We start from the raw sequence: 26,746 nt of genomic DNA, 5'->3' as shown, positions 1-26,746 counted from the left end.
ATATACATAGACATAAAATGTAAAAACTTAAATATCTTAGAAACAGTAGCCAAACAGTTGTTTTAATTGCCATATTTGAATTCAGCTCATCAAAATACATAATAAATAGCACATTTTACCTCTGAAGCAGACGACTTCTCAAAAATTGTAGACCAGTGTTAATTGCAGCTGAGGACATGGCCCCAAGAGTCCCAGTCCTCTGTTCCCCTCTCTAACTGCTAGATGCCATTACCTTGCTTTGTGGTCTGATATGAGCACTTACATTATGAAAGCTCTACGCATTTTGGGCATAATTTGACATGATTCGCCGGATCTGCTCCAGACACACTGTGTCTGCCCTGGAACTGGAAAGTGAGAAATGATGTTGCTTGATAAAGCTTTGAGGGAGAGCTTGCACAGCACTGGATTACATGTAATGCTTGATCTTGCTCCCACCAATGTCAATGGGAGTCTTATAACCATCTGCATAGGGAAGAGGATTGATCCATAGACCAATGTTATCTGCCTGTCTGACGACCTTTTCTTTCATGTCCACTTTATTTGTAGGAGAATATTGTGGAAAAATTAAAGACTGAGAAGGAAATAGAAACCCATTTTAGACAGATGGATGGATCTCTGAACTTCAATTTTGTTTATTCCAGATAAATGAGACATGTGTGTAACTTGTGACATTTAATAGTTGCTGCACACTATCTGTGTAATCCTAGTGCTCTATGTTTTATTCAGTGCTCTGAATTCAATAAAAAATAGTGGAAAAAATAAATGGAGTGAATAGAATTTCTCAGATGATCAGATGCTAGTAAGGGGCTTGATGTAAACATAAATATTTTAGAGGAACAATGGATAGACAGTTGGGAATGACTAGCATTGATTTTAGCTTTGAAAAATAAATCTGCAAAGTGCTGATATAATGTTACCAACTTATTGGATAAATTCACCATGGCTGTAAATATTTAAGATGTTGTTCTTACTTGTTTAATAATAAAAGACAAGATGGCTCAATGCTTTCCCCTCTCCCGACAACCTAACATATAGGGTGGGTCCTTCCCTAGATGTAGTAAACAAAAGAAAACATTTAATTATGTCTGTCTAAGGCAGGCTTTCCTTGTCTGAGTGTTAAATTGGAACTGTCATCTGGGCAGAGAAGAAGGGTCATGTGATCTGGAAGTACACTCTTTACCAAAAAACAATAATGGATGGAGGAGGATTAGAATCCCCACCAAACTTGTGATGAAGCTAACTACTGGTTGAGGAGTCCCATGACTGCAACAGATAACTGAAGGAAAGGGGATGAAGGTCACATTTGCTTCACTCAGTGCCACTTGCGTTGTATGAAGGACATGCAGTGTGATAGTCTTCTCCCCCCAGGGGTGTAAAACATCGCAAGGGCCACATGGTCCTAGGAGAGAAAAAGGAATGGATATATCATAGGAAGCAGAAAGGGAATTTATCTGCATGATATCTCCTCCCAGACAACTATAAACTCCTCTCCCTGTTACTTTTCAATATGAAACTCTAGGGCTGACCCTTCTGAAGTAGGCCATCTGAGTTGGTTAGCTTGCTATAGGGCTAGTATCCACACGCTTCTGTGGCCTGCTGGGTTAGATCACACATTTCCAGAGTTGAGGGATGTCAATTTGGAGTCTCCAAAATAATAAAAACTTTTGGATAAAAGAAAGTACTGTCACATTGACCATAAGGTGGTGCCATTTGATGTTGGCAGAGTTATTAATATGTTTTAAATGTATTCATTTATTTATTCAGATTTGTTCACCGACCATATCCCAGGCTGTCGGAACATTGCAAAAATTATATACAATATTTTTTAAAAATGAACACAGGGTACTCATGGCCTATAAATTATATACCCTCCTTCCTATGTATCTTCTGCAATATTTTCCTAGCTGTAACAACAAGTCTTAACTCAGCCTCCCAGATCCCCTTAATCAACTCTTGACACAGTCCTGCCAGTCAAACCTCTCCCTTTCCAGGGAAAGTCTCAACAAACAGATGGGCCTCACAGCATGTCTTTAAACTCATAAAATCATATCTTCAGTGAAATGAGGAAGGAGGTAAAGGTGCCTCTTAAAGGACATCCTGTCCCCAACTCAGAAGGAACTTTCAACTCAAGTTCCTCAGGTAATCTTCACTGTCATGATAACACAGAAGAAGAGAGGCAATTTCAGGAGGGAAAAGGGAAATTATCTTATAAATTGGTTGCTGATTCTACAGCTCTCAATGAGCCAAGACGAGCTTGAATGTGCCCCATCAGCTCTGCCCAACAGTATCTAAGAATAAAGCATTTTAAATTAAAAAACCTATTTCTTTACCATCATGCCATAAACCTGGCAGCCAGGCCCATAGGTTGTCAGGGTGTGGAGCAGATTATCTAGCCATCCAATTTCTGCCATCATGGTGGTCTGACATTCTGAGCGGTGTGCGCCTCAGACCAAGTTCCAAAGGCAGGGCAGAACCAATCACTGGAGGACATCCTAGCATAACATGGCCTTGCATAACATGGTTGTACATGTACCAGACAGTACCTGCTTTCCCCTAGTGTTTCTCTTGTGCTGTGACCTGCAAAGCTTAACTATGGTCTGTTTTCTAAAACTGCACACTACTCAGGCTTACACAGTGTTAGGCAAGAGTTCAAAATTCAGTTAGCAGTGAGACAGAAACCCATGTAACTAACAAGCAGGAACACCGGCAGCCCAAGGATACTGACAATTGTAAACACTTGATAAACTTATATGGTCAAATGTCCGCCCAGTAACTCGGCTCTTAGAACAGAACAAACCCTCCCTTCACAGTCCTCTGGATATCTGTAATCACTCACCCTGATCCCACCCCTTCACCTTAAGGTAGTCATGAATAATTGATGTAATCAAAATAGTTTTGACTCATAGACTCATAGACTTTAAGGTCAGAAGGGACCATTATGATCATCTGGTCTGACCCCCTGCATGCTGCAGGCCGCAAGACCCTTCCCTGGACTCTACCGTTGAAGTCCCCAATCCTGTGTTTTAGTGACTTCAATTGGCTGAGACCCTCCTGCTAGTGATCCCTGCCCCATGCTGCGGAGGAAGGCGAAAAACCTCCAGAGGCTCAGCCAATCTACCCTGGAGGAAAATTCCTTCCCGACCCCAAATATGGCGATCAGTAAGACGTGTATGTTCTGTTCCTGTCACTGTCATGTTAAGTGCATTCTCTGTCTCTGAAACAATGTTTGTCTCTGTAAGAACAAGATAAATGCAAATGAAGTGATAAGAGAAAGGTATATATTGGTCACTGTAACACCACGCCTTTGAAGCTACTTGTCAGTCTTCCTGGTACATAAATAAACCCTCTTCAAAGCAGGCCCAGCAGCCAATGGATGTCGAGCTACAAACTTATTCCACCCAAAGTGTGTCCTAGCTTGCATTTGTCCAGAGTCCATGTCTGCTCACAGAGTCTATGCCTGCTACCCAGACCATTTGCAAGCCCTTCAGTACTCATAAGCTCTGCTCACAACCAGTCTTCCCTTTTGAAAATATTATGTGTGCATATAGCCTGTGCGTGTGGTATATTTGCACATAAGAGGATCAGTGGCCACCTAAGTTTCTGAACATTTTGACCATAGAAACTGACTATTTCTGTAAAAGTCCCTGATGGCAAAATTACAAAGGCCATATGTGACGTAACCAGGGTCCTACCAAATTCATGGTCAATTTTGTTTAATTTCATAGTCATAAGATTTTTAAAATAGTAAATCTCATGATTTCAGCTATTTAAATCTGAAATTTCATGGTGTTGTAATTTAGGGGTCCTGATCCAAAAAGGAGTTGTGTGGGAGTTGCAAGGTTATTGTAGGTGGACTTATGGTACTGCTACCTTTACTTCTGCGCTGCTGCTGGTGAGGACACGGCCTTCAAAGCTGGGCAGCTGGAGTGTGGCAGCTGCTGGCTGGGAGCCCAGCTCTGAAGGCAGAGCCACTGCCAGAAACAACACAGAAGTAAGGCTGGCATGGTATGGTATTGCTACACTTACTTCTGCACTGCTGCCTGCAGAACTGGGCCGTCAGTCAGCAACCACCACTATCTGACTAACAAACTCTGAAGGCAGCAGTGTAGAATAAGGAGGCATGGCATGGTGTTGCCACCCTCACTTCTGTGCTGCTGCTGGTAGGGTGCTGCCTTCAGAGCTGGGCACCCAGCCAACAGACGCTGCTCTCCAGCCACCCATATCTGAAGGCCGCGCAGAAGTAAGAGTGGCAATACCACGATCCACCTAAAATAACCTTGTGACCCCCCTGCTACTCCTTTTTGGAAATGAATTTGAGAAACGCTGGTCTCCCCCATAAAATCTGTATAGTATAGGTTAAAAGCACACAAAAGACCAGATTTCACTATCCGTGATGCGTTTATCATGGCTGTGAATTTTGTAGGGCCCTAGATATAACCAATCAATTATTCTATACAGTATTTCTATAGAATATTAAACCCATATACTAATTTACCCAAACTTTTTCAACCTCCTATTAAATATAAATCAAACACACATTTCAGATGCTCTAGGAGCTACAGCAAAGAAATTTACTTCTAAGATTAATGGCTACACCTTATAGTAATTAACAACTCTTTCTCTTTGCAACCACTATCAAGTTCCTTGCGACTATCAACTGTTGTAAGGCTTATTTGAGAAAACTTGAGACTGTGAAAATTCTTTTAAAATATATTCATGAGTACGGCTTGCATGGTAGGATGTTAATCAGGGGCACTGGATGTAAAACGATAATTAAAGACATTTAAGGTTACATTGGCTTTGTGATCTGACCTAAAAATATCTAGCTGTTTTTGTGTGCATGTTATTTTGGACTGTGCCCTTGCAAATGATTTTGACCTTCTTGAAAATAACCAAAAGACATCAGGAAATAAACTTTCACAAAAGAGGGTGAGAATCACCTCGTGTTGATCTATCACACTGGCATTAGCAGAGTTTAGATGTAAATTTACAAAACATATATAATATTTTATATGTAAGCTGCATGTTTTATAGAATATGATGTCACTTATTAGGGAGAGGCAATTAAAACTTTGGGGATTATCTCTTAACTGCGTGTAGCTACTAGGGAAATGCAGGGTTTCCCTGGGAACATATACTGGGAGGCTCTTTCCATACTCATCACACATGTGAAGGAATCAGGCAGGAACATGACAGTATAATATTCTGCTCTACTTAGGCTCTAATAGCTGAGTCCAGGGGGAGCCAGCTAGAGTACACAGTAGTGCTTCATGTTCCCATAGGAGCATAAGAATCTTTGTCCAAGATGTGTGGACAAAGTATTACATGTCCCCACCTCCTCTCAGGAACCTCCTAATGTCTAGATCTTTTATCAACAGCTATGTGCTCTCCATAGAGGATCCATTTCAACAAGGCACTTAAATGCATACCTGTTGTTAAACACCTGAGTATTCCCACTGATTTTAATGGAACTACCTAAGTTAGCATGTGCTTAAATACCTTGCTGAATCAGGGCTAGGGCTCTCCTTTAGGCCTTATGATTGTGCTTGACCAGCACAAGCAGAATGTTTCAAAGCACCACCACTCATCTGCTACAATTCCACAAATCCTTTAGTTATTCTGTAGGGAAAGAAGGGCACACATTTGTCCCTTGATGTTTGTCCATGCTGGTGTGGTATTCATGCTGCTGTGGTACATTCAACTGCAGTGAGACATTCTATGAGAGTTGCTCCAAAGTATTCTCAATGTTTGTATCTAGTGTAAGGAGCTGTAGACTTCTGGAGACAGAAGATCCTCAACTGCTGAAAACTGTCATACTTCAATTACTATAACAGTTTACACCAGCTGAGGATCTGCAACCTTGAGGTCTTTGTTTTCTGTGAACTCATCTTTTAATTTGACCTTTGCTTATGTGTGGAGACTGCATATTGTCCTCAACGTTCTTGCATCCTGCTACACAGAAGACCTGCACAAACAGTGACACTTTACTATTATTGTACCTTGTTGCTATTTTCCTTAGCCCTGGTCTACACTACTAGTTTAGGTTGAATTTAGCAGTGTTAGCTCAATTTAACCCTGCACCCGTCCACAAGACGAAGCTACTTTTGTCGACTTAAAGGCTCTTAAAATCAATTTCTGTACTCCTCCCTGATGAGGGGATTAGCGCTGAAATTGACCCTGCTGGGTCAAATTTGGGGTAGTGGGGACACAATTTAACGGTATTGGCCTCCAGGAGCTATCCCAGAGTGCTCCATTGTGACCGCTCTGGACAGCACTCTCAACTCAGATGCACTGGCCAGGTAGACCGGAAAAGCCCCTCAAACTTTTGAATTTTATTTCCTGTTTGACCAGCGTGGCGAGCCCAGAGGTGACTGTGCAGATCTCATCAGCACAGGTGACCATGGAGTCCCAGAATTGTAAAACAGCTCCAGCATGGACCGAACAAGAGGTATTGGATCTGATCGCTGTATGGGGAGACGAATCCGTGCTAGCCGAACTCTCTTCCAAAAGACAAAATGCCAAAACATTTGAAAAAATCTCCAATGGCATGAAGGACAGAGGCTATAACAGGGACCTGCAGCAGTGCCACGTGAAACTTAAGGAGCTCAAGCAAGCCTACCAAAGAGCCAGAGAGGCAAATGGCTGCTCCCGGTCAGAGCCCTAGACATACCGCTTCTATGATGAGCTGCATGCCATTCTATGCATGGACTCTGTCAACGGATTCGCACGCAACAGGGATGCTGATTTTGGGGATGAGGAAGATGAGGAGGAGGTGGAGGTTGAAGACAGCGCACAGCAAGCAAGCAGAGAAACAGTTTTCCCCAACAGCCAGGAACTGTTTTTCACCCTGGATCTACTACCCTCCGAACCAACTGAATGTGGGCTCCCGGACAGGTGAAGGTGGAGAAGGGACCTCTAGTGCATGTATCTTTGTAAATATAATCCATGGTTTAAAAGCAAGCATGTTTAATACTTAATTTGCCCTGAAGACTTGGGATGCATTTGCAGCCAGTACAGCTACTTGAAAAGTCTGTTAACGTGTATGGGGATTGAGTGGAAATCCTCCAGGGACATCTCAATGAAACTCTCCTGGATGTACTCCCATGGGCCATGAGGTGGGGGGAAGGGTGAAGCGATCATCCCAGAGAATTGGGTGGGTGTGTGGGGGGGGTTAGTTGGGTTTGTGCTGCACATTAACCCGAAAATCACAGCCCCTCCTTTTTAAATGGCCAACCCAACGGGTGCTTGGTATGTGAAATGATGGCGCTGCTGTTTGAAACCATTCCCATATGTTATGAAGGTTAAAGAAGCCAAAAGACTGTGGCTTACCATGGCTGCCTGCAAGATGAATTCTGTTGCCCGCTGGCCCTGCATGTGTGATCTCTCACACCAAACCAGCAGGCCATCAATATAAGAGGCAAAATGTGACCTTGTAAAGAAAGCACACGTGCTATGTAATGTTAACAGCTTGGTTCACCGTGAGTCTACCCATTGTTCTCTAAAATGTGTCTTTTTAAAGACTACTCTCCCTTTTTTTTTCTTCCGCAGCTGCAAATGTTTCAACCCTTCCTGTAGCATCTCCATCGCAGAGGCTAGCGAAGGTTAGAAGGTGAAAAAACCACACTCACAATGAAATGTTCTCTGAGCTCATGTAGTCCTCCCGCACTGAAAGAGACCAGCAGAATGCATGGAGGCAGACACTGTCAGAGTGCAGGAAAGTGCAAAATGAACGCGAGGACATGTGGCGGGATCAAGATGATAGGTGGCGTCAGCGTGATGAGAGGAGGCAGGATGCAATGCTGAGGCTACTAGAAGATCAAATTGATATTCTCCGGCATATTGTTGAGATGCAGGAAAGGCAGCAGGAGCACAGACCACCGCTGCAGCCCCTGTGTAACCAACCATCCTCCCCCCCCCCCCCCCCCAAGTTCCATAGCCTCCTCACCCAGATGCCCAAGAACACGGTGGAGGGGGCCTCTGGGCACCCAATCACTCCACCACAGAGGACTGCACAAGCAACAGGAAGCTGGCATTCAATAAATAAATTTCGAAGTGCAGTGTGGCCGTTTCCTTCCCTCCTCCCCTCCTCCAACACCCCACCCGGTGCTTCCCTCCTCACCCACCCCTACTGGGCTATTTTTGCAGTTATCCCCCCATTTGTGTGACAAATTAATAAAGAATGCATGAATTTGAAACAACAATGACTTTATTGCCTCTGCAAGTGGTGGTCAAAGGGGAGAGGGGAGGGCTTTTGGCTTACAGGGAAGTAGAGTGAACCAAGGTGGCGGGTTTTCATCAAGGAGAAAGAAACAGAACTTTCACACCGTAGCCTGGCCAGTCATGAAACTGGTTTTCAAAGCTTCTCTGATGTGCAGCGTGCCCTGTTGTGCTCTTCTAACCGCCCTGGTGTCTGGCTGTGCATAATCAACGGCCAGGTGATTTGCCTCGACCTCCTACCCCGCCATAAACGTTTCTCCCTTACTCTCACAGATATTGTGGAGCACCCAGCAAGCAGTAATAACTATTGGAATATTGGTTTCTCTGAGGTCTAACAGCATCAGGAAACTGAGCCAGCTGCACTTGCTCAGCCTATAGTTGAACAGCTCCTGACTACTGTCCAGGGTGCCTGTGTATGGCTTCATGAGCCATGGCATTAAGGGGTAGGTTGGGTCCCCAAGGATAACTATAGGCATTTCAACATCCCCAATGGTTATTTTCTGGTCTGGGAAGTAAGTCCCTTTCTCCAGCTGTTCAAACAGACCAGAGTTCCTGAAGATGCGAGCCTCATGTACCTTTCCTGGCCATCCCACATTGATGTTGGTGAAATGTCCCTTATGATCCACCAGTGCTTGCAGCACCATTGAAAAGTACCCCTTGTGGTTTATGTACTTGCTGCCTTGCTGCTCCGGTCCCAAGATAGAGATATGGGTTCCATCTATCGCCCCACAACAGTTAGGGAATCCCATTGCAGCAAAGCCATCCACTGTGACCTGCACATTTCCCAGAGTCACTACCCTTGATAGCAGCAGCTCAGTGATCGTGTTGGCTACGTGGATCACAGCAGCTCCCACAGTAGATTGCCCACTCCAAATTGATTCCCGACTGACCGGTAGCTGTCTGGCATTGCAAGCTTCCAGAGAGCTATTGCCACTCACTTGTGAACTGTGAGGGCTGCTCTCATCTTGGTATTCTTGTGATTCAGGGCAGGGGAAAGCAAGTCAAAGTTCCATAAAAGTGCCTTTACGCATGCGAAAGTTGCACAGCCACTGGGAATCATCCCAGACCTGCAACACTATGCGGTCCCACCAGTCTGTGCTTATTTCCCGGGCCCAGAATCAGCATTCCACGGCATGAATCTGCCCCATTACTACCATGATGTCCAAATTGCCAGGGCCCGTGCTTTGAGATAAGTCTGTGTCCATGTCCTCATCACTCTCATCACCGCTCTGCTGTTACCTCCTCACCTGCTTTTGCAGGTTCTGGTGTTGCATATACTGCAGGATAATGCGCATGGTGTTTACAGTGCTCATAACTGCTGCGGTGACCTAAGCGAGCTCCATGCTTGCCGTGATATGGCGTCTGCACGGAAAAAAGATGCGAAACGATTGTCTGCACTTGCTCTCATGGAGGGAGGGGCAACTGACGACATGGCTTACAGGGTTGGCTTACAGGGAATTAAAATCAACAAAGGGGCGAGTTTGCATCAAGGAGAAACACACACAACCGTCACACCAAAGCCTGGCCAGTCATGAAACTGGTTTTCAAAGCCTCTGTGATGTGCAGCGCACCTTGCTGTGCTCTTCTAATCACAAACAGCCTAGTCAGCAAACAGCGCCAGTGAGATTTTAAACATCCAAAGGCACAATCTACCATCATTCTGCACTTACTCAGCCTATAGTTGAACTGCTCCTTATTACTGTCCAGGTTCATGAACCATGGGAGCAAGGGGTAGGCTGGGGTAGGTGCGACCATGCAGTGCTGCTGGCTGGGAGAGCAGCCTGAGGCAAAAGCCTCCAGCTTGCATGATATTCCAGGCCGGACTGAATCACCATTAGATGAAACTTAAAGAAGAGAATGACCTGGAGTCACTCCCATTTATGTCCAGGCGCCCCCGACCAACCTCACCAAGGCCGTCCAGGAGCACCCGTGTCTGCCCAGGCACCCCCGACTGACCTCACTGAGGCTGTCCAGGAGCACCAATGTCTGCCCAGGTGCCCCCAACCGACCTCACCGAGGTCAGCCAGGAGCAACCAGGAGACAGCAGCAGATGGTACAATACGGCTGCTAACCATCTTTGCTAACTTGCAAAGGCAAGGAGCTGCTGCTATGTAGCAATGCAGTACCATGTCTGTCAGCAGCACCCAGGAGACATACAGTGACAGTGAGCTGAGCGGGCTCCATGCTTGCCATGGTATGTCGTCTGCACGGATAACCCAGGAAAAAGGTGAGAAATGATTTTTTGCCATTGCTTTCATGGAGGGAGGGAGGAAGGGAAGAGGGCCTGACGACATGTACCCAGAACCACCCGCAACAATGTTTTTGCCCCATCACACATTGGGAGCTCACCCAGAATTCCAATGGGCGGCCGAGACAGTGGGAACTGTGGGATAGCTACCACAGTGCAACGCTCCGAAAGTTGATGCTAGCCTCGGTACTGTGGACGCACACCACCGACTTAATGCAATTAGTGGAGACACACACAATCGACTGTATCAAATCAATTTCTAAAAAATCTACTTCTATTAAATCAACCTAATTTCATAGTGTAGACATACCCTTAGTCTAAAATGAAAGTCATTAGGAGTGAAAGCAGGTATTTAGATTTTAAATGTTTCGGACAGGGACTGTCTTTCATTCTGTGTTTGTATACTCATGAATAGAATGGTGACTTAATCTTGGCTGGGCCTGGAGGCTCTACTGTAATATGTGATGAGTTATGGAAAATATATACAACTGCCCTGTTAATGTGGACTTAGCAGCCAGTTTCAGAACTCTAGTTAATTTCGTTTCTCATGACTGGGCACAGTTAAGACGTCAGGCTAAGAGAGGATGATGGCATTGCTTTCTAAACACCCTATAAACTACAAAGAAGGTTAGCAAAGGCAGATGTAATATTCCTTATTGTTTGTAGCACAATATTTAGGAGAATAAATATGAGTAATTTCTTGTTCTTACTGCAGATTTTCTTTGTCAAATGGAATGAAGATTATTTAACAAGTGGGCTTTTGCCTATAAAAAGAGCAAAAAGGTCAGAGGAAGCTGGGCTGTGAGAAAATTTAAAGAGGGTGAGTGTGCTGGTTTTCGGTGATTGTTTTTTACAATCACCCAAATCCTTTTCACAGCCTCTTTAATATTTTGTCTGTGTTCTCTTAAGTGGAACCACAAGTGAGATAGATACAAGTGGGGATATTTGAACATTGGCATGTAATGGATTTGGGGCAGATTTTATAGCTTGAGATTGGGCTCTGTATTGAAAAGGTCAAACTACCTTTTAGATGATATAGAAGTAAGAGGCCCTTTCTTCACTTGGAAATAGCCCTGATTTCAGCCACTAGTATACCTGAATTGGTACAAACTTCTAGCTAGACAAGAAAAGCTGCAATTTTCAGTAGTGAAACTTATCTCTGCTTGAAACCAGGGTAACCTGTTCTCGTGGAAATTTTGGCCTTTCTTTTTTAACTGTGGGTTTGCACTGATGAAATTATACCAATAGCTGAAACTAAGGCTAATGGCAAGTGTAGACAAGGCCACCAAACTTTGCATTAGCTTACAACAGGGGTCGGCAACCTCTGGCATGCGGCTTACCAGGTAAGCACCCTGGAGGGCCGGGCCGGTTTGTTTACCTGCTGCGTTTGCAGGTTCAGCTGATCGCGGCTCCTACTGGCCGTGGTTCACCGTCCCAGGCCAATGGGGGCGGCGGGAAGCCCGTGGGTGATGGCCAAACCTGCAGACGCGGCAGGTAAACAAACTGGCCCGGCCCGCCAAGGTGATTACCCTGGCGAGCCTCATGCCAAAGGTTGCTGATCCCTGGTTTACAATATACAAACATATACTTAGTTAAATGAATCAGTTATCTTAAAACCAAATAAAACAGAGACAACATTTGTGCTTAAGTAAAAATAATATGGTGAAAAACTATGATAGCTGTTTACTCATAATATCTAACTAGTAAATTTTCACAGAGACAAAACATGTAAGGCAAAATTCTCTTCTGATGAAAAAACACTTCTGTGCATTTTGATACCAGATTGAGTTAGTAGAATATATGCCATTCTGTGCTGTCTGATTTTGAAATTGAGTGTGAATATACAGTTGTGGCTGACGTTTCTATATCTGTACATTATCTAAACTTGGACAGTATTTAATCCTTACAAACTCTATGCCCACTTATGGATCTTTAACTCACCACTTAAATGCCAGCTCCTGTCCTATTTTACTCCCATGTAGCCTTAAAGATGTCAATAGGATTGCACAGAGCCAGCTGAGGGCAGAACTTGGTCCTTTCTTCTTTTGTTATGTTTGAAATAATGAGTGCAAAGGCAAATTAGCAAAGCAACTGTTTTATTAAGAATCTCAGTCTAATGACACGAGCTGAGAGCTGCAGTATTTTCTAAAATAGGCCAGTGCAGAATACGTTTATTTTTGTACATTAGTTCAGTTATTTTTACCTCTTCGTCAATCCAAAATCACGGACAGATTTACAACATATGAATAAGAAAGTCATGCAGTGTATTTGGATCAGTACTCCAAAGCTTAACACTCTTCTACCCTCTGCCACTCCTCCCTCCTCCACTTCCTTCCCACCACACCTCCCTATCGACTCCTCAGAGAAGCTTTGCAGCATAAGGTGAAGCTCGCCATCCATGACAGTTCTGAATCAAAAAGGGAAAAAGAGGGGCCATCCAGCCTCGAGATTAATCTCCACAACTCCACAAAACATGATGGCTGGGGAAGCAGCTCCCCAACAGAAGTCTGACTAAGGAAAACAAAAACAAAAAAAGGTCTTCCTCATACAACAACAGAGGAAACACGGAGTTGTCTGAACCTCCTTGATAATATTTTTTATTATCAAAACTGTTCCAAAGCCAATCTAGTCTATTCATCAAGGGTTGGACACAAAACTATCTCTAATACAGACCTTTTTAGCTCTCATTAGCTTCATGACCCACAGAAGGAAGACTTGCTATAGCACAGTTGTGGAGCGCCTTAGCATTTCCTCCCCTTCAAATGACAGCTTTTTACTCACACTTGTGTAACTAGGGTGCAGGATCTTTCACACAGGGCCAGCTCCAGGGTTTTGGCCGCCACAAGCAGCCAAAACAAAAAACAAAACAAAACAAAACAAAACAAAAAAAGCCGCGATCATGATCTGCGGCGGCAATTTGGAGGGAGGTCCTTCGCTCACAGGCGGAGTGAGGGACCATCCGCCGAATTGCCGCCGAATACCTGGACGTGCCACCCCTCTCCAGAGTGGCCGCCCCAAGCACCTGCTTGAGAAGCTGGTGCCTGGAGCCAGCCCTGCTTTCACAACATGTTTAAGCCCATTGGAGATGCTTTACATCTCCCCCGCCCCGACAAGCAGGGTTAATAATGCAAGTGCTGACACTTAGCAACATGCGTGAAGATGCTTCAGAAATTTGAATATTGCAAAGTTCCTTACCAATGTGGTGTTCTTTATGAGGAGAATAATTATAACTCTACAGTAGACGGGAAAAACCACACTTGGAATTCAAAAATGCAAATTGCTGGAATTTGTTTGTTGAAATGTGATTAAAAGTACAGTATATGAAACTCTGCATTTTGGGACTCTGAGCTGGGAATAATTATTCTTATTTTTGAATATTTCTCTTGCGTAAACAAACGTGTTTTGGTTTCTAATGTTGGTTTTTTTTTCAAAAAGAGCATGGAAAATGACTGCTAGAGAGGAGCAGAGCTGTGCTGGCAGGAATGTTGTAGGCTATGCAAAAGCAGCCCACAAAACAGAGCCAGATCCTGACATATGCTAAGTTCCCTCGGCTGCCACTGAAGTTAGTATGAGCTACACCAGCTCAGCACGTTTTGCAGTATGTGCTCAGCACTTCATAGGTTTGCTCCTACAGGGGCTTTCTCCCTTTGAAGTTAGAGACAGAACTCCCATTGACTGCAGTGGTGAAAGAATCAGGTCCTTAGTGGGAAATCCTCAGACACAGACAGAGTTGCCAACTCTCGTGACCCCATGCTTACTAGGTGAGCATCTTCTTTCTGTTTTATTTATTTTTTTAAACAAAGCAATGTTAGGTACAGCATTATTTAATTATTTATTTATCTGTAGGAATAAAGTACTCTACAACTTACTATAAAAAGGTTACAGGTGTTCAGCTTTTCTGAGCATGAAATGAAATTGGTTTTATTGTGGCACATTCTGCTGCTGTAAGTGCCACTGTCCAAAGGGTCTGCAGGTATTTAAAAAAAACATCGAATACCAATCATCTCTGCATTGAATGTATTTTAAAGTATATAGTGGTATAACTGACATACATATAATGCTCCTTATTTTCAGAATAGCAGTTGTCGAGGGTTGGCAGCTCATCTAGGCAATATGGTTGCCATATTTATTTGTAATGCATTTAATGAATGTTGCTAAAACCAGCTAGAACAAACCAAACTTGAACAAACCAAGTGCAAGCAGTTGTGTAAACAGAAGGAATCAAGTTTAGTAATGAGAAAAATAAAGGCAACACAATACATTGATAATGGGGAACAAAATCTATATCACATACAGGTTCGCTGTTCCCATGACATTCGATGTAAGCGTCAGATACGGACAATATGAGAGGGCAGATTTTGGTTTGATCTATAGAATGATACAGACAATTCTGAATATTCCAATTATCAGCAAAATAAATAAAATTTAAAGGCTCACAAATGAATTGCCAAATCTAGTTTTATGAGGAAATGCAGAAAACCAAAAACGCTCAATCCTAGCCTCATTTTCCTCCCGATATCAGTAGATTATTATGATGATGTTTGTAAAAGGCAAATAGATTATCATCATATTTTAATGTTCTCCCTTCCAAAACCCTGGACACAGAGGTGGCATACTCTGGAAACCTTTTTTTAAAACGTTCCCCAATATTTGTAACAATATACAATTGCATATACTCACATCTCTCCATATTCTGTAATGGAATAATGCTAAATCCAGAACTGGAAACAAATATCACCAGCCTGGAGCATGTAAACAGAGAACAAAAATGTGCACTTACGTAGCACCTTTCATCCTAGGGTCACAAAACACTTTACAAACAGTAATCACTCAGTTAAGCCTCACAGCAAGCCTGAGAAATATGCAGTTACCATAAGGATTATTATCTCAACTTTACAAATTGGTGAACTGAGCCACAGAGATGCTGCAAATTACCCAAGGTCACACAGCAAATTAGCCAGAGTCAGGACAAACGAACCACAGAGGGATGACTCCTAAGGTCCAGCTCTAATCACTAGGCCACTTTGCCTGCAGGTATTATAAATCTTGAATACCACATTCTGCAACATCACATAGCCAGCTACAGTATAGTGATTCTACATGATGGCTATCAATGCTCTCTGTTTCCCTTTTTCCTGGAGTTTTTAGCTCACCTGCCGGCTGGGTTATACACGTGTTTGGCTGTCTGTTAGCAGAACGTACCTTCTTTACCTCCATATCTTATATAAAGTGTGTGCTCGGAAAAATATTTGGTGTGGACAATACAGCATAAAGAAGTTATGTTCACTCACAGCATGCATGGATTTTCTGTGCATCCCTGAATTTGGTGGGTTTTTCCACCTCTCTTCCCCTGGGTGACTCCTCTATTCCCCCAGGAGCTCAGCCACAAAAGAGGCATGTGAATTTTCTGGTTAGTGCTCAGCTTTTGCTGCCTGATTACCATTCATATTGTTCTGTGCCCTTGCCCTCCCTTTCCCTATAGGTGGCACTGCTTCACATAATTTCTCTTGGCAAGGAGCATAGAGTGCTGCCCTGGTGTTGGCCAGAAGAGCCCTACAGTGTTGGGAGTACAGCACTAATGATGGCAGCAGCAATAGGACTGGCTAGAAGAGACCCACAAAACTAATGGGGCTGGCTGACTTAGAAGCTAGTCTACAGAAAGAAAATCAAGTAAGTGGAGCCTGTCTGGATGGGGGAGTAAAGAAAGGTGTGGTTGGCTGGGTGAACCAATCGGGGGGGAAATCTGGCTGGGGATAGGACGTTCTGTTACAGGGAGCATGGCTGAGAGGAAGGGATAAAAAGAGGGGAAGAGGAGGAGGAAAAGAGACAGGAGGGAAAGATCAGGAGCCGAAAGGTCAGGAGGGAATAAGGTTGGAGAAATGAGTGTCAGAGAAGGAAAGAGAGCAAAAACAAGGTATTAAACAGAAAAGGAAAGCAAGTCAATAGGAAAAGATCAAATTAAAATAGCTAACGTAATGTACAATTCTGAATGGGAAAATATGTTGGAAACAGAAAAAGAAAACTAGAGGAAAGCAGAGAGCAAGACAGGAGGAGAAAAAATAGAAAAGAAGAAAGGAGTATAGTGTTAGGTAAAAATAAAAAAACATCCCAAAAGGACGGATAAGAGAGAACAAAAATAAGAGTCCTTGTGTTTCTTAATATATGTATATAATATTGAAATTAATTTATTCATTAATATTAATGAATACAATTTGCAAAATGAGGTCCTTTTCACAAGAACTGAAAAATTGTTTTCACACATTTTAGACATTTTTCCACATTTTGTCACACCTAGGTTGGTTTGCATGTTTAGAGTTATGCTTATAATTTGCTAAACTAAATGAAAAATAAGGGAAAGATAGAGGTACAGATAAATGTAACTGACAAGTTGGAGTTGGCATAATCTTTTTTATTTTAACTGATGAAACACAAATTATATTATTATATATTTGAAATGTGTATAAAATAATCCAGAATAATAGAAAATATAAATGCCTAAAACAAGAAATCCTAAATATATCACTTTCTAGAAAGTTTAAGTCAAAGAATCACGTTAGTGCCTATTTAATAATAATACTGTCCTTTACACAATCTGCCCATGAGGTAACCCCTGTTCCACCAACAGTAAATTTAAAACCCAAATCAGGAAAAGAATAACACATTTTATGGAGCATCAGTAACCACTCTGTAGTTAAGGTTGAAGCTAACTTCCTGTTATAAACCCTTATCTCTCTTAATGCTGTTGTCTGGGATTTTTGTTTGTTAGCTTTTTTTTTAAATTTGTTCAGTTTACTAGATAGCTATGTACTGATTTTCATAGATGTTTGAAGAATTTGACTGGGCTGTCTAAGTGAAGGTGAAGTTGAAAGGACATTCATTGTTATGATATTGAAGGTGAACTTTTGATGCCTCATGGGTGCTGCAAGGAGAAAGAAATATTTTGTTGCACAGAATCTGTGAGCTATTCCACTAGTCCAGCAAACAGTTTAGAGTAAACTGATAAAAGGACATACTTTTAAATTAAGACAATAATTAGACTACGGAACTCACTGCCACACGATTTATTGAGCCCAAGAATTTAATACAATTCAAAGAGGGATTAGACCCTTATGTGGATAACAAGACTATTCAGCGTTATAACAGTTATTGGAAACAAAGAATTATGGAAAGTCTAAAAACCTGAAGCCCAACCATTCTAGCTGTTAGGGATTAGGATGAGATATTAATAGGGGACAAACTATCCCAGAGCTATCTACTGTGGGTTTTTTGTCACTGAAACATCTGGTTCTGGTCACTGTTAGAGACCGTATACTGGACTAGATCCACAAAGGATTGGATCCAGTATGGCAATTCCTGTTTCTGTATTTTCCTATAAGTAGGACAGGTGAGAGAACTGGCAGCATTATAGAGAAATCAACAGTACTCTACTTGTACGGGGAGACTTTGGCAACCAGTAAAGTGCTTGAAACCACTATGGCTTATTGTTAAAAAGGCAGCCTAGTCAGCAAGCTGTAAATTGGTCATTCAGCAATCTCAGTTTGAACCCCGGGTAACATACTCAGTTTCATTGCTTCACAATAGCATTGTGAACAGCCTCTATGAATCTTACTAACTTAATATTTATACTCTACTGTGGCTCCAGAATCTAATTCTGTCAGAGAAATAGAGTTGCAAAGGACAGGAGGGAGTCCTGTTTCTTTCACTGACCTCCACCCTACTAGTCCTATTAGACAAAAGCAGAGGATGAAGTTTTTTTACAAGGTTCTGCAACTTCAGCAGAGTGAGACTATTCAGACTTGTGTCAGTTTCACTCTGTAGGCGTAGGGACATAATTTAGGTACGGTGCAAGGAAGAGCCAAGAAAAAAGGGAGTTGGAGAGAGGAAGAAACATAGGAAACTCCCTTGTTCTCTGTTCCAAAGAGCAAGGTAGATGGGAGAATACAAATATCACACATTTACTAGCCATGCTTGATTTGACAGCCAAATTTCTTGAACAGGATCCAGATTAGAATCCCAGGACCATCGTCGGAAAACAGCTGCTCTCTGAGGGTGACACGGTGAGAGTTTCTTAGAAAACCAATGCTAAGGCAACCAGCTACTGGTTGTGGTGAGGGTTTATTTCATATTGTCCTCTAGCAAGAAGATTTAGCCTTATAATCTGTAGATATGGTTGGAGAAGATTATAATGTAGAGATGCTCTCTCATAAAGGACAAGTATTATGAACATCGGAATTTGGAGACTGCTCTGAAGGCCAGGGTGGAGAACACCACATGTCTATGTTCAGCAGCTCATTACAGAAGCTTTGCCATTTGTTTTATATAAGTTTTATTCCATTCTTATTCACTGGTTTGTTATTTAATGAACCCCAAGATCTTTAAATAACCAACAGATATCTGGTACATAAATACTGAGCTATTTTGCATCTCTCACAGTAATTTGCTTTGTTCCAGAACAAAACACTTTTTCAAATAAGCACAGTAAAGGTTTAATAAGCTTTTTACAAATAAGCAGGGGTGGGCGCAAGGGGGGGAAGCAGGGGCACAACCCCCCCCCCATAATAATTTCTGACACTATCCACAGCTTCTGCCCTGGCCCCCGTCCTGGAATTCCCTCCCCCAAACTGCTCCTCCCCCCTTTCTGCCAGGGTGGAAGTTGGGCTGAGCGTGGGTGGAGACGTGCCTGGGAAAAGCACCACGGCTAGCGCTCCCGCTGAGTCCCAATAGATGGCGCCCAGAGCAGGGAAGCTGGGCTGCAGCAGAGTTCTGCAAGAGGGAGCCTGGGAAGCCAGCTGAGTCCCCTTCCTTGTCCACAGCCTCCAGTAAGTGTTTGGAGCCGGGGACAATGGGGGGAGGCAGTGGGGCCCTGTGGGGATGGGAAGGGAGCCCAGGGAGGCAGCGGAAACCAGTGGGGAAGGGGAGACAGCAGGTCCCTGGGGCATTTGGGGGTCCATGTTTAAAGTGACCCCCCCCCCAAAGTAGTCACATTTAAATCCCTGCACACACCTCTGCTCATAAGCCATAGAATGACAGTAAGAACATAAGGAATACAGAGTTCCTTTCCCATTTCTGGTACACTCTTTGCTTTGTGTTAGGAGAAGCATTTCTGGGTGAGACAAATTAGAACATTTTCTGCTTGATTTTCCTCTGGTGTTTGCTCAGTGAAAGTCTGAAGGTTTTGAAGGAGATTTACAACATGCAAATTAGACCCCTGCTCTTGGCTGGGGTCTAGTAGGATGAATGCCATCCTCATCTGTCACATAAGGTAATCAAAGCTGGTTTTAGGAATGTGGAAGGCTCATTGCAGACTTTTTAAATATTGATTTATTTAGTGACTGGCCCCATCTTCTCAGATTTTCTTTATATCTTCTATGGTTTCCTTCAATCTCCCATCCCATTACAAATCACTGGGGCCCCTCCTCACTATTTCTTCTGGCTATGATTGTGTATAGACAAAATGATTTTATATCTGTGTGTACAGAGAGCAGACAACCTCAGAGTCTTGAAATAAAATTGGGAATATCTTGTATGTTTGGGCTCTATTTGCTGTTGTTGACCACATACTTTAGTTCAAGTTTAAAATAAACTTGTCCCCCCAGATGAAAGGGTGTTATTATCTATCTATCTACCTGGGTTACCTAGGGAGGTGGTGGAATCTCCTTCCTTAGAGGTTTTTAAGGCCAGGCTTGATGAAGCCCTGACTGGGATGATTTAATTGGGGATTGGTCCTGCTTTTAGCAGGGGGTTGGACTAGATGACCTCCTGAGGTCCCTTCCAACCCCGATATTCTATGATTCTATCTAATCTAATCTATCTATTTATATAAAGCTAATAAAGCCAAACACTCAAGAACTCACCAGGAGCTCCTGCACACTCCAATGCAGATGGATAACTTCACTTGGCATCCACTGATTTATCTTGTGAAGTCCTAAGAATGGGTAAAAGGGGACGGGCAGTGCCATGAGGAGCAGAATGGGATAGGTTTTGAGGGCAGGGGAACAAAACAGGCAGGTTTGTGGATGCCAGAGCTCCTAAGTCATACTTCACTTGTATGCAGATTCTCCTGAAATCGTCCACCTCTCAAGACAGTTTTTGAGCTCTTTGTGGTCCTTATCTCTGTGCAGCAGGACTCTTATCCTTGCTGTTCTCCTTACTATCCTGAATTTTTAGAATTTTCCTCCTTCTCAATCCTTTCTAGGGCCAGAGGATGGCAGCAGGTGCAGGAAAACCCTATGCTCCCCTTCCTGGTGAGAATGCAGAGAAACACACAGATGTGGAAAAGTAACCCGGATGTCAGGTGCCAAGCTGATGAGCAGGAAGATGGCAGAAAATGGCAATGTCTGATCGATAAATCTTCCTAAGTGAAAATTTTGGGTACTCTAGTGTGTCTGTATCTTTAAAAGTGTTGTAGGTGTTTCAGTAGTCTCAATCAAAGATGTGTCTAAATTCCCTAATTTGCTTGAAACTTCATTTTTAAAAAATGTATGAATAACTCCACATTCATTGATAGCTTTTTTCTTTTTGCCTCATCCCCAGTAACCCTTCAGTTAGTCATCCGCATCTATGCAGCAAATGGAAGTATCATGTATGTTGCTGAATATCAATTTAATGTTGTTTAAGTTGATGAGGTGCAAAATATATTTTTCCCCATAATGTGTTCCAGTAGTCACATTATACAACAGTGTAATCTGAATATGAATAGGAACTTAAGAAAAGAAGAGAGTACAGAAAATTACTTGTGGGTGTTTATGCATTGGTATAATACACTGAAAGTATTTAAGAAGTTGACATGAGATGACAAAGTTTTACAGAGTACAGTATAGTGGCAAGATGATTTCTCTCTTTTAATTCCATGTTACTTTTTCCCTTGAACTCCAAAGAGAAAAAGATATAGGAAGCCAATTGGGATTTTGTAAACTTAGTAGCTGGGAAGTAAGAGAACTCCCTTCCATCCTCCACCCTCGCCTTTAAATCCCTCCTTGACAGACAGTTCTTAAAGTAGGGTGACCAGACAGCAAATGTGAAAAATTGGGACGGGGTGGGGGGTAATAGGAGCCTATGTGAGAAAAAGACTCAAAAATCGGGACTGTCCCTATAAAATCAGGACATCTGGTCACCCTATCTTAAAGGCATAGTCCTCCTCCCACAAAATATAACGAAACTGACATGGCAACTTCCTACTGCTCCTTATCCCATCTATCCTATCTCTCCTGTCTGCACTTGGTCCATGTAAGGCTAGATTCTGCAACCTGATCTCACTCAGAATAATAGTTACTTTCATAAATAGTTGCACTGACATCAATGTGACTGGTTGTGTGGGTAAGTGCTATTCACAGTGATTAAGGGCAGCCCAGTCTGCCATCTAGATTGTATGTACTTTGAAGCAGGCCCCTTGTCCTCATATTTGTCTGCAAAGTGCCAGGCTGTATAATTAATTAATTATAATAATACCCAATGTGTAGCTTTAGAGCTGCACATGGTTGTGCGTAGCCCTTTCTTCACATGGTTGTGCATAGCCCTTTCTTCTCCAGCTTGAACAAGACATCACACAGAGTTCTCCTGACACTGACAAAGCAGTGCCCTGGGGAATAGAGTGACTGCATAAAACAAAACCTGGGGACAGACGAACACCCTCCATTACATCTGTATTTGCACTGGCATCCAACCAAAGTAAGTGAAATCTCTGGCTTTGATGTTTCCACTCATACTGTAACCTCTATTTAGTTGTTTTGATGTATGTTATCATTGTACTTCATAATAAATTTGTTTATATTCTAAATCACTTTAATCATTTTACAGTTCTCTGTGACTCTTTCTGAGATTGAAGTGGTTCTTGGCACATTGCTGCTCTGAAGTCTTCTTTGAAATCCTTTTATTTCAAATGTATTTCCATGGGTAGCAATGTTTTCATATCTACTATATAGCTGACATTAAAGAAATAAATACAGGGTGGCAACCCCCCAAAATTCATATTGCCTTCAGCTATATATAGTTGCTGTCTCTTACAAAGTGGAGGTGATGATGTGAGAAAACAGAGGGAAATGATACTGCTGCAGGAAATGAGAAGAGAATAGTTACCTCCTGCAGTGTGTTACAAGGGGGCGGGAAACGCAACTACAGGAAAGATTTCAGAGTAGCAGCCGTGTTAGTCTGTATCCTCAAAAAGAACAGGAGTACTTGTGGCACCTTAGAGACTAACAAATTTATTTGATCATAAGCTTTTGTGGGCTACAGCCCACTTCTTCGGATGCATGCATGTCTCTAAGGTGCCACAAATACTCCTGTTCTTTTTACAGGAAAGATGTTAGTCAAATATAAAAAGTCATCCCAAGTCAATCCATTATCAGCTACAGCTGATATGGTGACCTCCACTCTGATCTGTTCTAACAAAGTAGCAGAAGGAAGGGCATTAACAGTGCCTCTTTCCTGTCTTTGATTGTGTTCACTGGCTCTCCAGACACTTGCATATCACTATACTATGTGTCATATGCATTAAGCAAACCATTCTACTGAGGATAGTTGTGGATGAATGAGATTGGTTGTTACATATATCTGGCATATTTTGTATTGATTAAAAAAATTCTGAAGTCCTTTTGAAATATTCTCAGGGTGTTAATGGAAGAAGCATGTAATCTTTCTGGTTCATGAACTGTACACTTTCAACAGCACATTCATCTATAGCTAGAAGTAAGAGTATGGGGTGTGTTCCCCCCCCCCCAATTTCTTCATGAACTTCTTTTTATCAAATGACAAGAAACACTAAATTGCCCAGTGATGACAGATACTCCAGGAATAAAACTGCTTTTTGAAGGTCTCATGCCATTACTTGTTTTGCTTGCTTAACCAAGGCATCTTAGAGACTGTTGACCACAATGGATTCACTGTAGCACTCATCTTTCACATAGCTAGGTTAATGGATTTCACAGAATGCTCATGCCTGATATTTGCAAAACAGCTGTGATTTGTCTTTGCTAGATGTCAGGTTGCCAAAACACACACAGGAATCCTTAGTGATGCAGAATATCCTATAAACAACAGAAACGAGATATGCTTCCTTGGAAAGTGTTGGATGTTATTTGTTCAGGAGAAGGAGGATAGGGTAGGATGGGTTAATGGAGAACAGAAGGTAAAAACCACACACAACAGCAGCCTAACAGCAATGAAAGGTGACTAATGGATGTGAATTCAGATATTTCAGTGCTACAGAAGATGCTAACGTTGAAAGATAACAAGAAAATTCCATTAGTATCATATTTTTATTTCAGCAGGATCAGAGGCTCAGGACTCCAAAAAACAGATATTTCCCATTCTCAAAGCATTGACAAGCTATTGTGAATAATATATATGAGGAAAGGATTGAAGAATGAAAAAGGAACGATTCAAGCACCAGGAGGGGGACCGTAGCAGGGCAAAGACTCACCGGCATGGCGCCCCCAGCTAGTCATCCTGGAAATTAGCTTTCCAGCTCCGAGGGCCCTCTGCTGGCCGATGTTCCGCTTGCCTCAGGCCCCCCGTGTCCCTCCCAGACCCCCGTGCCCCTTCCCTCAGGGTTCTGCTCTCTGCAGTAACCCACAATCTGGGTCTCCCCCGCCCCCCAGGGAACCCGCAACCCTCTATCCCCACCTTGCCTCAGTGGCTGCTTCCCCACTCCTTTGCCTTCCCCCAGCACCAGCTACAGCTTTTTTGCCACTCCAAGCAGCAAAGGAGCGGGGGGGGAAAGCCGTGATCGGTGGCACTTTGGCAGCTGCTCTACAGCACCGCTTCATTCTTTGGCAGCAATTCGGCGGCGGTCCTTCCCTCCGAGAGGGAATGAGGGACCCGCCGCCGAATTGCCGCCAAAGACCCAGACATGCTGCCTCCTTCCATGGGCCACCCCAAGCACCAGCTTGCTGCGCTGGTGCCTGGAGCTGGCCCTGCCTTGCCTAGCCCTGCTCCACCTCAGGCACCCTGCTCAGCTCCCAAACAGCTAAGTCCTCTCTCCACTGCTAGAGAGAGACTACCTAAGCTGCTGCCTCACAGCCTTTTTATAGGGCCAGCTGTGGCCTGATTGGGGCATGGCCCCAGCTATGGCTGTTTCCCCAATCAGCTTACCCTTTTTCTCAGCTGCAGCCCTCTCTAGGGCTGCTTTTAACCCCTCTTAGCCAGGGAGTGGGGTGACTGCCCCACTACAGGGACATAAGTATCTGCTTGGAACCCCGGGAATATCATATGCTTTCCTATTCTGGGCTAATTATCAGAGAGCAGTGGGTCCATGAAATTGTAATAGCATTAGAAGCAATGGAAGGAATACACATTTACAAGGGTTCCATGCTCTTCAATTGAAAGCAAAGTTTTACATCCTCCTAATGGCCATGGTTTTCTTCAGAAGATATGAGCAATAACCACAAGCTGGTGAGACATGACTTCACACCCCATGAAGTGGGATGCCATAAGAGCTGCATGTCTGCCACATTTTAAAGTGCTGTAATAAAATAAAATAATTAAATTACATTACATTACATTACATTAAAATAAAATAAAATAAAATAAAATAAAATAAATAATAATAATAAATAATAATTAATTGTATTTGTAACAGGACAGTCTGTCCCTTCGAAGGTCAAGGGGGTCAAGAGCAGCCAGCCCTGTTCTGGAAAGGAATCTAAATGGCAGGTGCTGTGAATCATCTGGCCCCTATGGAAAGTATTTAGTGATTGGGTCTGATGATTGCCAGCCAGGGCATATGAATGAGGTGAGGTACTAAGAGAAGGATAGGACTGTATTCTTCTGCAGCTTCAGCAGAAGGCAGTGAGAGGCAGGAAAGGCCTGAATATGCCTTTAAGCTGGGGGAAGGTCCAGTTCATTAAGCTACCAAAGATGACACTATCCCACAATCTCAGTTGAAGAACAGGACTGTAACTTTTTGTTCTTGTTCCAGTTTCCAATTTGTGTGTGTGTTAAACAATAAGCAGAGCCCCGAGGAAAAGGCTACAGACTGAACCAGGCGTGGCTGATTGTGCCAGGCTCGTAATCAGGTCCATCAGTCTAAAGTACATCTTTAACATTTTGGGGGAGTTGTTAAGGCTGAATCCACACTCTGTCACTCCACGTGCAGAAGTGGGGCCCCGCAAGGATTTTAAAAATTAATACTTGCCACCACATGCTTGTATTACACTCACAAGATTACAGCTTTTCTCTTACCTCGGCTTGGTAAACGCTGCCACCACCCATATGCAAAAAAAACCGCTTTGAACTCAGGAAGGAGCACTTGGGAATTCCTCCCTGTGGAGTACCCTCAAGCACTTTCACCCCCACTCCAGGGGAGAGCTGAGAAAGAAAACGAAGGAAATTAGATGTGGCTATCAGCTAATCAAACAACATGCACAAACCTCTTAGGACACCAAAAATCCAATCCTGTTCTTAAAAAAGGTAAATTTTATTCAAAACAAACAGGGAAAAAATACATTTGGAACTTAGGCTTTTTGCTAGATCTTAAAAGAAACAATTACAAAATTTAAGCACTCTAAACAGCTTTCTTGGCGGTTCAGCTCAAAGGTTACAAGCAAACAAAAGCATCAGGGGTTAGCACAGAGGAGATCCACAAGACTTAAAAAATAAACAGAAATAAACCTGATCGTGTCTACTTACACATTTGGAGTTCATATAAGTAGTTCTAGGTATGAGCTGATGATTTATGATCATACCTGGCTAAAAGCTGCTTATAGCATGGTTGCTCTGTCCCTCCAGCCCAGAGAGAACAGCCAAAGGGAAAGTTTCTTTCCCAATTTTGAAAGTTCTAGCTTCCCATTGGTTCTTTTGGTCAGGTGCCCACTTTTTTTTTTCTTTAACTGGGGGACTTTTTAACCCTTTACAGGTAATGCAAGTAAAGAACACTACCAAGAGGGATTTTACAGCTAACTGGGTGGCTGAGTGTCCATCAACGGGAGCTGCCTCCCACCCCCCCTTCATTTATCACAGGAGTCATGCTCCATTAAAATCAATGGCCAAACTCCCATTGACTTCCAGGGGAGTTAAATTGGGCTTTACATTTCCAACTGCTACTTATTCAAAGGCTTGTATTACAGCTTATTTATAGACTAAATTGTAGCATGAATGTGATAGGTAGATAAAAAGACAGCAGCAGAAATATCAAACACATAAGAAAGGAGAGGATCAATGCACAAAGAAATGCTGTACTCTACCCATTCATATGGTATTTTCAAATATGACAGAATCTTGCTAATTTGCACTAAAGACTGAGAGACCCATTGTGAGTTACTGAATGTTGTGATGTAAGCAGGGTAA

General features: G+C 42.9%; 1 long non-coding RNA gene across 2 annotated transcripts; it reads right to left on the bottom strand.

The window, feature by feature from the left end:
• Positions 1 to 24,030: 24,030 nt before the first annotated feature.
• Positions 24,031 to 26,200, bottom strand: LOC128839317 (uncharacterized). 2 transcript variants are annotated; one of them, XR_008445468.1, is made up of 3 exons: positions 26,146 to 26,200; positions 25,643 to 25,768; positions 24,031 to 24,923 (listed from the first exon to the last, which is right to left on the bottom strand). It is a non-coding gene; the product is annotated as an uncharacterized LOC128839317 (long non-coding RNA). The 2 variants fall into 2 exon arrangements; XR_008445517.1 differs by having other exon boundaries at positions 26,090 to 26,177.
• Positions 26,201 to 26,746: the final 546 nt, after the last annotated feature.

Source organism: Malaclemys terrapin, chromosome 1, assembly GCF_027887155.1.
Source record: "Malaclemys terrapin pileata isolate rMalTer1 chromosome 1, rMalTer1.hap1, whole genome shotgun sequence".
NCBI classification, from domain to species: domain Eukaryota; kingdom Metazoa; phylum Chordata; order Testudines; family Emydidae; genus Malaclemys; species Malaclemys terrapin.
This window is presented reverse-complemented; position numbering and strand designations above follow the sequence as displayed.